The 12,906-nt window shown below is 39.5% G+C and overlaps 1 protein-coding gene across 2 annotated transcripts in view; it reads left to right on the forward strand.

Annotated features, from left to right (window-relative positions):
- The window catches only part of LOC142384147 (cGMP-inhibited 3',5'-cyclic phosphodiesterase 3A-like), a 76,482-nt gene that overhangs the window by 30,653 nt on the left and 32,923 nt on the right, over positions 1 to 12,906 (forward strand). The window lies entirely within an intron of this gene.

Below are 12,906 nucleotides of genomic sequence, written 5' to 3' on the forward strand. Positions count from 1 at the left end.
ATTTTATAAGGAAAAGATAAATATAGCAAACACAGGCCCAGTGAATGATTGCCGCTTTTATAATGTATGATCTTTGCTCCCTCTGTCTCGCAGTAACTAAGACAGTATCAGTGAGAACTGAGACTGATGAATGTGAGGAATGCAAGCTGACGTCAGTGGACATACCGTGGCTTCAGTCACATGGCTAGGTAAACACAAGTAGCCATTTGGCCTGGTGTGTGTGGGAGGCACCAACAGCTCTGATCAAAAGGATCCAGGAGCAAAGTTTTCCTTTTTGAAAGTTTTTCTCCATGTTGTTGAGTGTGAAAAAAAAAAGAAGCTTTGTGTATTTTCACTAGGATTCCTTCCATGTTTGAACAGCAGACTGACAAAGATTTTTTTTCTTAACCAGTGTTTTCTTAGCTTGCGGTCAGCCTTCACGCTGTTCCACATCTTGAGCATCTGTATGCACACACATACATTTCAAGGGGATCCCTGCACAGCACAGATATAAATATACATTGATATACTGCATGTTTCCTCTACGCATCAAAAAAGACTGGCAGACATGTGGTGCCTTAGCCCATAAGAACTGGCGGCCTGTTGGAAACAGACATTTATCTGAACAAACAAACATCCATTTAAGCTTATTTGCAAGCTTCCACCAGTTGTTGAATTAATGCAGGTGCACTGACCTCTTTATTTCCATGTTATGCTGCTTTGCTCTTCTTTTCAAACAGATTTCAGAGATAGAAGAGACATGGCACTTTTCACTCCTCTACGTTTATCTACACCTGCAGTTATTTGCCATTCGGTCCAACCTCTATAGCTAACAGAATTGCATTATAGGTTAACTGGTGATTACGCATGGCTGGTTGTTTTATTCAAACCAAAAAAGACCTCCGATACAAGCTTCAGGTTCGAATGAGACACCAAGGGCTAAACTATGATTTTACAGCAGTAAAAATGCTTCTTGGCTGCAATTATCGTGTCTTTTCTTGTAATAGTGTTACTGTAAGGTTCCAGTAGAGATAAGAGGTAAAAATAAACAGAAGTGAGTAATGTGAGTCTGTATGTTTGTGAGAAGCCAACCCAGCACTGGATGACGTGTTACTTTGCAGTAAAAGATGAGCTTGAGAGCTGCATGCCGTGACTGGCCTCATTCAGATGAAGGAGCTGAAGTCAGACTCAGTTGGCCTCAAGGCATTGGGGCAGAAAACATAAACCATTTTTCAAAGCAGGACTGATTAACATTGTAGTGAAAAACTAGAAGTTTTTACCTGACTCTGCTATTCAATGCTTTTGTTCAGAATGACTACTTTCCCTATGATAAACCTGCCGTATGCTATCTGCCCAAAATCAAAGGCAGACAGTAAAAGTCAGTAAAAGCTAGCAAGATATTTTTTGCAGTGGCCAAGACTCCAGCGACAAATGTATGTGACTCAGTTTGCATTCGTTGTGATACTTTTACATCAGGAAAGTGTGAAGCAGAATCAACCAATCAGATACATACACACATATCCACCAGTGTGTTCTTGGTGGGTTGGCCATGTATTCTCTAGTTTTGCCTCAGACAAATTGGGGTTGTCCCAATATCTGGTCAAGAGGTTAGGGGAAGTATTGTGTCCAGTGCAAGTGTTATAGCATAAGTGGCCATGGACCAAACACTGTACAACTAACATGACAGATTATTTTCCTGTAAGCTGATGGTAAACAAAAAATATTAAAAAAATTAATTTTGGACTCAACTTTTTTATGTCTATTCTCATTTAAAGTTCCAGCGAGTAACATAAAGGGACAAAGACACAATATGACATTCTTATCCATGTTTACCTTATGTAAACAATAAGAATTTATGCATTTCATGACCCATGTAACCTTTATCCAAAATGCTCCAGGTCATCTTCCCCTCCTTAGCCATCACTACACTGCCACCTTTACACAGTAGCCTAGCGAGGACAAACCAGACACTGTCTCCAGATCCTGCCTTTTGTGTTGTGTCCATTTTTCACAGACAATGGTAAATGGCTTTATTAAGTCCCCCCCCCCCCCCCCCCCCCACACACACACACACACACACTGTCACTCAGTCTGTTTCCCCTGAGGACAACCAGCATCTCCCATTTCTTATCCTCTGGTTTGCGTTGTTTAAAGTGAGGTCTCCAGGAAGACTATCAGCATGATGGCCCATTCTTATTGGATCTGTGCTTTGTCTGACAGCGAGTAGCCACTGCAGTGCACCTTTTCCTCTGCATCTTCACGGTCCCCCTCATACGTCTGCTTTCACTCTTTGTAGGGAACTAGTGGCCTCGCGGAATCTCAGAGACCAAACAAGCATTTCACAACTTAATGTTGGAGAGCTCGCCCGTGGGGTCGACCTCAGGCTCTGTAATGTATATCCGTCCACCTGCAAAAAGAGGAAACAAAGATTTATGCCCCCACATGGATACACATGCTGTTTATTGGAGGCTTACTGCACGTTTATGTTTGTTCATCAGTGATTTATAAAGGATGAAGAGATGATGTGATTTAAGGGCATATGCTTGAACGGGCAATTGCTGTCTGTTTGTTTACTTGAGTCCTGTGGGAATCTTGATAGGATTGGAAATGCTGAAAAACTGGGGTAGATGTTTGCATGTGTATATGTGTGTGTGGTCTTCTCTCCGATGAACACAGACAAAACACGGAAAACAGACCTTGCTGAGTCAGTTCAGTGAATAAAAGATGAAATAATGTATGCACTGGAGGCAGCATGCACGCTCAAGTTCCCATGCTGCTTTCATAACATTGCCTCTGACTGAACCCCATGTTCTCAGATTCTTATCTCCCATTCCCTGAATGAAGTTATAGCAAAGCCTAAGTTGGTCCCTCAAGCTATACAAGTGAAATTTCAGAGAGTAGAGTTCCACATGTCATTATTTAGCCAAAACCAAACCTTAACAGCATTTCAGTATGTTTTCCACTGTTTTAATGTAAAGGTCAGGTGTGCATTGTTTTTTTAATTTATTATTCAACTGTTCATTAACTCAAAACACATCATCCAGGTTGATGTGCATAGTCTCATCAAAAAGAAATATAGCCTCCCACCCCAGCCTCAATGCTTCATAAAAGCATTTTAGGTGGAACTGTAACACCAAACATTTTTCCACTGCTTGAATAGTACAAATGAGCAACAAAAGAGGGACAATGTTCCTTTGATCTGCTTACCTTCCGTCTGGCCTTCCGTAATGTTACTTATACAGAAAGTGTTACAGTATTATCGTGCCTATTTCTAACGAAATACGTGAACAAAAATACCAATGTTGAGGTGGATGATGTTGAAATGCGCCTTGTTTCTTAATGTTGTTTATCTCTTATATTGAACATTGAGCCAGCATGTAAGATATACTTTTGTTTTAGTCTTGATGGGTATCTTATCATTCGCCAATAACCACCAAGTTGCGGCTCCTGGGACAAAAAATTTAGAAGATGGAAGAGCAAAAAACATGGGTACTGATGGTTGCTCTCATAGCAAGTCAGTGACCTTGACCCACATGTTCAAATGCCTTACTTCACAGCTGACATATAGTACTGCGCAAAAATCTTTAGCCAACACTAAATTCTTTATATATTTATCCTGTAAAACAGGAAATAGATGCAGCAATTTATTTAAACATGTTCAAACATAAATGGAAATAAAGCAAGTAAGACAAAAACAGTTTGTACAATTTTTAACAAGCTTGAAAGTCAATATTTGGTATGACCATCATTATTCTTCAGTACAGCCTGAACCCTCTAAGACTAACCTAAAACCTCTCAGACAAAGCAGCCTTCAGGAATAGTTCTCCAGATCCTTCGAATGGCATTCCAAAGCTCTTCTTTGGATGTTGGCTGCCTTTTGTTCCACTCTCTGTCAAGATGATCCCACACTGCTTCAATAATGTTGAGGTCCGGGCTCTGGGGAGGATTCATCACTCCATAAGACCTGTTGCCACTGATTTCCAGTCCAGTTCTTGTGTCCTTTGGCGTACCTCAGCCTTTTCTCCCTGTTTCCTTTCCATGAGAATGGCTTCTTGACAGCCACTTTTCCATGGAGACCGTTTCTGATGAGGCTTCAGTGAGCAGAAGATGAATTAGCTGAAGGTTCAGATGCATCTCTGAGGTCCTGTGTCAGTTTTTTTTTTTAAATTTTGCCTGTTTCTTTATAGATATCACTTTCATATATCGTTCATCGGATATAGACAGTTTTTTAAGCATGACATTTCTTCTTTAGTCCTCAACTTTTCTCCACCACTCCAGTTTCCTCAGATTGTTTTAAGGACAAACTGCACAGCAACCTGAGATATGCTAAGTTCACAGTTTACTGCACTTTGGAAATCCCCTTGTTGGGGCAAAAAACTGTCAGGCATGGTTAAACTTACCTTTGGGATTTTGTTAGATGCAGATTTAGAAATGGGAACAAATTAGGTATCTTTATAATAGGCTGCTTGTTACAAAGTGCCTAAAAATACTATTTAAATGGGTTCTCCCTTTGCTTAATCCCTTGAGTTGGGTGTCTTTTTATGCTTAAGAGATTCATAGGTAAGTGTCAAGTACCTTCTTAAACAAAAAAAAGTGAAAGGAGTTCAGTAAAATGACTTCAGCCGATAGAACTATTGCTTTAGAGAACTTTATTAGATTAGATTAAGTCTGACTCATTGGAAGCTACATATAAAATGTATAAAGCCTTAAAGGCTATACATAAGTAAGCAATTGTAAGTAACAATTATTGATATCTCGCAGTAAAGTTGGTGATAGCATCCATATCAAAAGCCACGCGCCTTCTATAGCAACAAATTGCATCTATAATAGAAGGTTAAATTACCTGTCAAGGAGAATAAAAAACTCAGCATCACTCAGAAGACCTTTGTTCTTCCTTAGCAGTTTCCATTTGGGAAAAGCAACACCAGTGTTTATTCTTGTTTTCTTCCGTCACTTAATCCAAATCATCTTAGCCTCATTGTGTTTCCGCTTCTTTCAAGAGGCTGATTCACACGCCTTTGTCTGTACTTGCTGTTCATAACAAGCACGAGCCTCTATTTCTCAAATGTGCACCTTCAAGCTTCTCACAAAACATTCTTAACCTCTAATTCCTCCACTTTCGTCATCTTCGTTGCCCTCTGAGCAGTACTCTTCTTCATACTTTTGTAATGGTGGTAAAATGGCTGTTCTTCCATGTAGAAGGACCCATAATAGTGTCATAATAGGTCCTGATAGTGTAACAGTTCATTAAGCAAATTGATTAAATGCAAACAGAAATATATGTATTTTTTATAGTTAAATAATTTTTTCCCTTTTTAATCTTTTCTATTGAAACAAAGTGTAACTTTAAAGGTATGGGTGCTTAAAATTGACCAATAGGCTTCAATATTCCTACTAGACCGGCAGAGTTTTCTCTAAAGGTTCTCTACCAAAGTACCACAAATTACTGGGTGATGCCTACAGCCCTCTTTTATCTACAGTTTAAGATCAACATACAGGTGTAGTCACCTTTAGGAAAACATATCAACCCCAGGATAACAGTGAAAGCTTATTCTATCTATATTTCAGAGAAAGAAAAATGACTTTAGGCTTATTAGATGACTTGCAGTGTCACAGCCCATTTATTTTGGCATAACTCTTCGGAAGAAGTGCGCCGTGGCCAGAGAGTAGCTGCCATTGTTGACACACTGCATACTGTTCAAATCAACTGGGAATTAAACCACACAAAGCCCACTGGCACCTTACAGACTGAACAGACGAGAGTCTTGTAAAACAAACAAACAATTGAGTGCTGTGTTCCCTTTGCAGCCCTCCAGGTCCCAGTAGTAATCCTGACTGTCCCATTATACACTAATGGCCTTTGCATGCTTTTTTTGAGATGATTGGCCAAGTCTACGCAGCCAGTTCCCCTCTGAATGTTCGGACCTGGGAGCTCAAGAAAAAAAAGGAAAATAGTGTTTACATAAATAAAGTAAACACAACATCATTTCTAATCATGAAACCTCATCGTTGAGAATTTGATAATATATCATGCTGTCATTATAGGCTCAGAGACCTGACACATTTCTTACTGTTGTATTGGATCGTTTTCGAGGTCAGAATATGGGGTACTCCCATCGAGGTTTTCTCTGGGTCACAGCATCCTCATTTCATGTGCTTTCAACCTGGGAGTTTGACAGATCTATCTGTGGTCGAGACTCATACACTGGGTCTTTCAAGGATCAGGCTAAGTGTCTCCCAGGAAACGTAAGGACTATAAATCCCATTTGTCACACTTCAGAAATTAGAAGCGTCTGAATAAGAATGTGTGAAGAATAGACGAGGGGTAAACGCAAGCTGGAGTGAAAATGCAGGTCTTGTGTGAGATCATTGGATCATATTTGTGCTGGTGAGCGTTTTCAATGTGTGATATTATACATTAAGTGTGTGTTTTGCTCGTCGCTGCATGAGAAATAGAGTGTAAATATGCTTTTAGTTGTGCATGTGCTAATCTTTGCACACTCTCACACATACACACACACACACAGGTACAAGTATGTTCCTCATTCCCTTGGCAGCCCACCCCAATAGTTCCCTTCCCTTCAGTGATGACGCAAATGGTCTACGATTACTGACCCCCACAGTAAAACCTGTAAAACATTAGCCAGCATGATTAGGAATATACTCTCCTCTCAGCAGTCAGGCAGGGCAGGATTTATTAGTGTCCTTCACTGGCTGCTGCACCCTGGATGGATGTGGCAAGAAGAGAAGGCGGGGCAGGATCTACAGAGGCCCCCCATGGAAAAGGGGGGGTCAAGTTTGTTCCTCCCAAAACTTGTGCTTTCACACAACTTGTAGTTTCCCCATGCACCATTCACATACCTGTTAATGCTTTTATTCTCTCTTTCCTTTTATTTTCTTGTAACAACTTGTGTGCATTCAGGACAGACTGTCAACTGATTTTTAGAGGAAGATGTTAGTTTGTTCAATGAAGAATGCAAATACAATGTGGACAGCCACAAATAAGTCTCATTTCCATACAATATATCATTTGGTAAGCATGTGGAAATCCTCCAAGATAATTCTCCTGTTCCAGTGTCAGTGATACTGCAGACTTTCATTGTTTGTAAAGACTAGTTCAGCTATCCACATGCACAATTTAAGAATCCATAAGGCTCATATCCTACTCGGGTGACCTGCATCTGTCTACACTTCAGAGCAAGGGCTACATAATGAGATCCTGGTTGACCAAATTTTCTATCATCAAAGCTTCCTGCATTCAGATAGCATTTAGTGAAAGTGTTTAAACTGTGGATAATGCCTTATTAGTTGTCTTATAAATGTTTATTTCATCTGGTGCCATTATCAAATCCAATTCATATCATTATGCCGGGGATTACATTAAAATATGTGCAGTATTCATTGGCGAAAAAAGGAAAAGAAAAGATGTAACAGCAAAGAGGATTAAGCATCTAAAAAAAAAAACACTAATTATGAGAACACCTCCACCTGCAGGTCCAAAACAAGATTACATCTCAATGTCAAAGTTATGATGAGCAATGTTTGCTGTGATGAAAGTGAATAGAAAGATCTTTGATTGTTGCCTTGATTGCATCCTTTCAGTTAAGCCAGTTGAATTTCTGAGGCCTCTGTACAGCAAGTTTTAGAGGAATCTGACCTACTTTCTTTTTGTCAGCTGAAGTAAAAGTGAGTGTGGAGATGTTTGACTCAAGAACTGCAGACGTCACGACAGAGAGCAGAGATAAAAGAACAAAGAAGCTGTAAAGTTAGAAAAATATTCAGAGCCCTCAAAGTAGTATAAGTATGCTTGTGTGAGTGCACATGTGCTCATTCAGAGAGCATACAGTATACAGTGTGGGAATTAATGAGTTTACACACCCTACTATAATAAAGAGCATTGTGTGTTTAACATGGACAGAGAGGTGAATCATAAAACCCTTAGAAGGAAATCGTGCAGGCTAATCTCATGGCTCTTCAGCACCACCTTAATTAACGCAACACCAAAGATGAGCACAGGGGGACCTTTGGCTACGTCCTGTAACTGTCAAACTGTGTGCTCAGTGGACGCTATCTTTGCATCATCATAAATCTAACATACTAACAAGCTAACACGGTGACTGAAGATCCAAATAGGCACATATTAACGTCATTCATATGAAACCACCAAAGAGGGGAAAAATAGGACAGCCAACAAAAAAAAAAGGGGGAGTAAGAGAAAAGTGAAAGGTTTATCCTGGTTGAATGAGGAGGACGAGGCAGTTTCTAGTTCATTTCAAGACCATGATTTTGGCTTATTATGAGGCTTCAGGTTGATGGGTGTGAAAGTGAAAAAGCTTTGACTTGTGCTCCTGGAGCTGCCGCCACTTCACACCCACAGAGAAGTGGTTCTCAACTGGATATTGGCTGCAGCAAGTTAAACAACAAGCGTATTCCAATAGTTTGTTTGTTCTTAGACACCGTGGTGTTTACCCAGCACCTCAGAGGCACGGCACCTTGCCACAGTGGTGGACTGGACAAGGATACATATTGGCATCCTGACTACTGCCGTCATAACATTCTGAGCAAGGAAGGCTAGGAGTTTACTTGTCTGCTTTTGTTTTGACTCCAGAGAGAACATCTCAGTCACAGAGGGTAGTGGTCATATATATTCATGACGTAGTACAGTATATATATTTATACTCTGATGATCCCTCGACTTTTTTACCTGTATGCCGTCAAATATTTCAATCAGCAATCCTAAGCTCATGAAAGGCAGACATGAACTGAAGTAGAGGTTAAAATCTAAATCTGTCAGCATTCCTTTTCTCCATAGTGGGCCTGAAGAATTTTCAATAAGAACTATATTGAAATTAGGTGCAAGATCCATCCTTATGTGGTGCAAAAATGTTTTTAGTTTGAGTTGATACTGTCTTCATCCTAGTAGCTCTCTTATGCCTAACGGCCAGCGCTCATCTCATAGAAGACATGAATGTAACCACTGTCAACTGCCATTTTGAAGCCTCGAGTTCAGCATATGGCAGTTGACATCTTAGTCTATTTCGACCCAGAACTAACCATATTTGGATAAAAGGGTTGAGCAGGTGAATGATAGTTGAAACCTGAGTTGACTGACCTGAGTCTCTTTGAAGCTTGATATGTATTTTATTGTGGAATCATTTTCAGAAGGGCAACCTGCAGATTGATCAGACGAGCTAATGTAGCTAATAACAACATGATCACTCGTGGACAAATTATACTGAATTGTTGAGAGAAGTTAACACTTTACGAACAAGAGTCCGATGAAACCAGAGATGTTTCTGAACCAAACCGTCAGTGATTTCATCTTGTACATACAGTACAGGCTACTGGAGGGTTCTGTTTAACTTGAATTTTCCAACACATATTCTCCATAAGGCCGACCTCTTGGCAAAGCGTGCAATATGCTATTCATGACTATATTTTTTCATTACTATAGAATGGCATAGAAATAAGTATTGATGCGCTTGTATAACATTAAATTGCCCTCTTTTTCCCCCTCACCGTGATTGCCTTTTGTGTTTTTCATTTTTTTGGCAGCAGAAGTAGAAGTTCAATGCTTTGGAAACATTGACTGATGAATTAGTAGAGAATTATTGTTGTCCACAGCTGATGTGAACTGCATGGAAAGTCTCACTTTCATGTTAATGTCAACATGCATCTGAACATGTTGATAATTCAGCAACCTGTGCTGCTGCGCAGAACCCTTCACTGTGATTATCGTTATAAGATGACATGAAAATAACACCATGTTGCTAAATAATAACCTCATGAAACACTAAATGCATCAGCCTGGTCCACTGGATTTTCTATCCTGTTCTTTTTTTATGAGAGATTTTTTTTTCACTTGAGAGGTGTTGTGTTGCTGTACTTCAGTTCTTCTTGGTTCACTGCTAGCTTTCTTAAGCGCTTCATGATTATTCCAGAATTGCAAAACTGATCAATCCTGTTATATTGGATTTGAAAGTAATATCTTGGTAGTTATGACGTCAGCAATAGGAGAAATAAAACTGAAACGGTTGAAATCTTTTTTCAAATAGACTTTTTCATCTTTTATTTCTCTCGTTGCACGCTCCAAATTTGAGTTTCGTGTTTATGTCATTCCTCTATGTGACTTATAGATGATGTACACATGAATTCATTATTCTGCTGCTGTCATCATGCATCAACATGATGGGCTCAGTCTTTCGGAGCGATGAGACCAGTGATTTACCTGGTTAACCAACCAGCGCACCTCTTTCAGCACATGAACATATGTTCATGAATATATATTTTTGCCACAATTGAAAGAAATTCCCACTCACCAACATTTTTATGAAAAAGGTTGAATGCAAACACCAAATTTACACAATTGTGCTCCTATGCCAAAATGAGTGACAGGAATTACAAGCCAAATTCACGGACATGTATTTGAAACATGTAAACTGGTACAGATGTAGCTCATTTTACTCAATTTAGATAACTCCATCGTCTTCTAGATTAAGCCGAAATAAACAACTATTCATTTGTCCTCTGTGCTTATTTCACTGCTGTTTGTTTCTTAAGAGCATGACTATGAGCAGTGAAGCACCAGAATGCACTTGCAATTGGCCACAAGTATCATAAGATGAGCTCATACATAGTCTCAGCTGTCACTGAGTGTGTCATGTTACTCCGTTAGCTGTGTCATAATTATTGAAAGACAGTACTTCAATTTTTGGAGACACATGCTATTTTTTTTTCTCTACAGTCTCCATAAATCTGTATTACTGTGTGTGATGGAAGGTCACTGAGTTACGGGGACCCATAATGAATCTAACAGAGGGTGAAAGAAAGGGCACAACTTCTGCAACGTTGTTATTTTTCCCAGTAGGTGTACTGGAGCTGTAGGACAAAAACAAATCCATTTGGAAGGTTTACTGCTTCAGCTGCGCTGTACTGCCTGGAGGGTGTCCATGAAAAAACAGGAGATATCTAAGAAATCATTCATGTGTGGTTTTACCTCCTCAGACATAACATTGGCAGTGATCTTTCATTTTGTCATATGTTTCAAGTTTGATTTTAGACTGCTCCTCTCTGTTTTTAAGCAAAAACAAGGTTATAGAGAATTATGGGCTTTGTTTTCTTGTTTCTTATCTTTATTGTTTGCACAGGATGATCTGGCATTAACCTTATTCTGTGTTTATTCTACAACGATATACACACAAATGTTTCAGCTTTTTGAAGTGAACATGAACTCCACTGTGGACTGTAATTTCATTATTTACTGTTAAAATGTTATGCTCAGCATTGATATTTTTTCTTTTTGGCATATGAACAAGAGTGTTCAGACTTCAGTGTAGTCTGAGTCTGTCTCTGAAAGGCTGTTTATATGTGTGAGCCTGGAAATTCTCACATATAGTAGAATGTCCTCATGGAGCAGGACTTTACTGCGACCGCGGAGGATCCTGCTGCCGGCTCTTACACTGTAAAAGTAAAATCCTGGAGTCAAGAGTAATAAAGAGTAAGACAAACAGTACTGGCTGGCTTACGCTATCATTTACAGAGATTTACATCTTGTACGTGCGTCTTTTATACAACTGATTGCTTGTTGACTTCCTTTCTGCATCTTGTTTGGTTATTTCAGTGCATGAGAAGGTACGTACACATTTGTGGAGCTTTTAAAAGATTCACTGATATTATCGTGCCGATAATCAGGGAATCCAGGGTCATAACTGTGGTGCCAAGGCGAGAAAATGCAGTGTGAGCTCATGTTTGCTGAAAAAGCCCACATATGTGGTTTTATTAAACCTCCTAAATGTCACACAATGGAAAAGCTCTTGCATTAGTCCTTATGAGGGGTGTGCATATCCTTATTTACCATCAGGGTCACCGTTTTTTTGTGCTGCATTGCCTTTTGTTGCTAGAACCTTGACCAAAGGACGAGGTGCACGATGACTAACCCCGCAAAGATTCCAACAGATCAGATACAATGTCCTGCTCTGCCAAATATATCAAAAGCTTGTTTCTTTATCAAAATGTTATTAAAATGTATGTGAATTAAAAATACATCTTTTAAACTTGCTGCTTCTCCCAACTTGAATTACAGCACTGATCCTTAAATGCCCTTAAAAACTTTTTCCACACATTACTACACTGCCAACTACTCCTTCCTGTGAGGGATGGGTCCTTTGTGACTTACTCCCAAGTTTGGAACAATTTGGGTTATTTCACATGAGAAGCCTCTCTCCGTGCTTTCTTTTGCTGGCCTGAAATGGGTGGAGCTCAGCTGGGAAGAGAAACTTGGCGGATTTATCAATATTTCAGGAATATTTGGCTTGAAGTGTGGTGGCACCTGGGGGGTTGTTTATTTATGTTGGCTTCTGTCATTCAGAGAGTTGGTGTTTTACTATTCACAGATAATGGACTAATGATATAGATTTGAAGTCTTTGGGGGCTATAACCAGACAACAGCCGAATTCTCCTCTGTGTGACCCACTAAATGTTTGGAATTAATGTTAATTCTTCATTTTCAACTTATTTCCATTTGAACTACTTTTCACAAAGAAAAAATTGCCTCTGACAAGTGTTGACCGTGAGGTCTGTGGCTTATCTAAAAGACCTAGGATATCAACGCAAGACATCGTTACCACAAAGAGACATTGCTACTGAATTTCTTTCACTGAACTTCAGTGAAGCTAAGAAGAATCCAATAGATAAGCATTCCAATCGATAAAACAGTAGAGCAAAAGAAGTACAAGTGGTTTGAAAAGAAAAAATCTAATTAAGTTACCTTTGAATTCAGTTTAGGGAGCAGTAACTCTACTGCACTATGGGGAAACACTGACAAAACAATGCTGCTGTCCAGACAGGCCCACTGCAAAAGATAGGGAGCTGTTTTCAATGTTTTCACTCATAGCATGGCACAACTCTAGAGTAACACACCAGAATGAT

Source organism: Odontesthes bonariensis, chromosome 7, assembly GCF_027942865.1.
Source record: "Odontesthes bonariensis isolate fOdoBon6 chromosome 7, fOdoBon6.hap1, whole genome shotgun sequence".
Classification (NCBI taxonomy): domain Eukaryota; kingdom Metazoa; phylum Chordata; class Actinopteri; order Atheriniformes; family Atherinopsidae; genus Odontesthes; species Odontesthes bonariensis.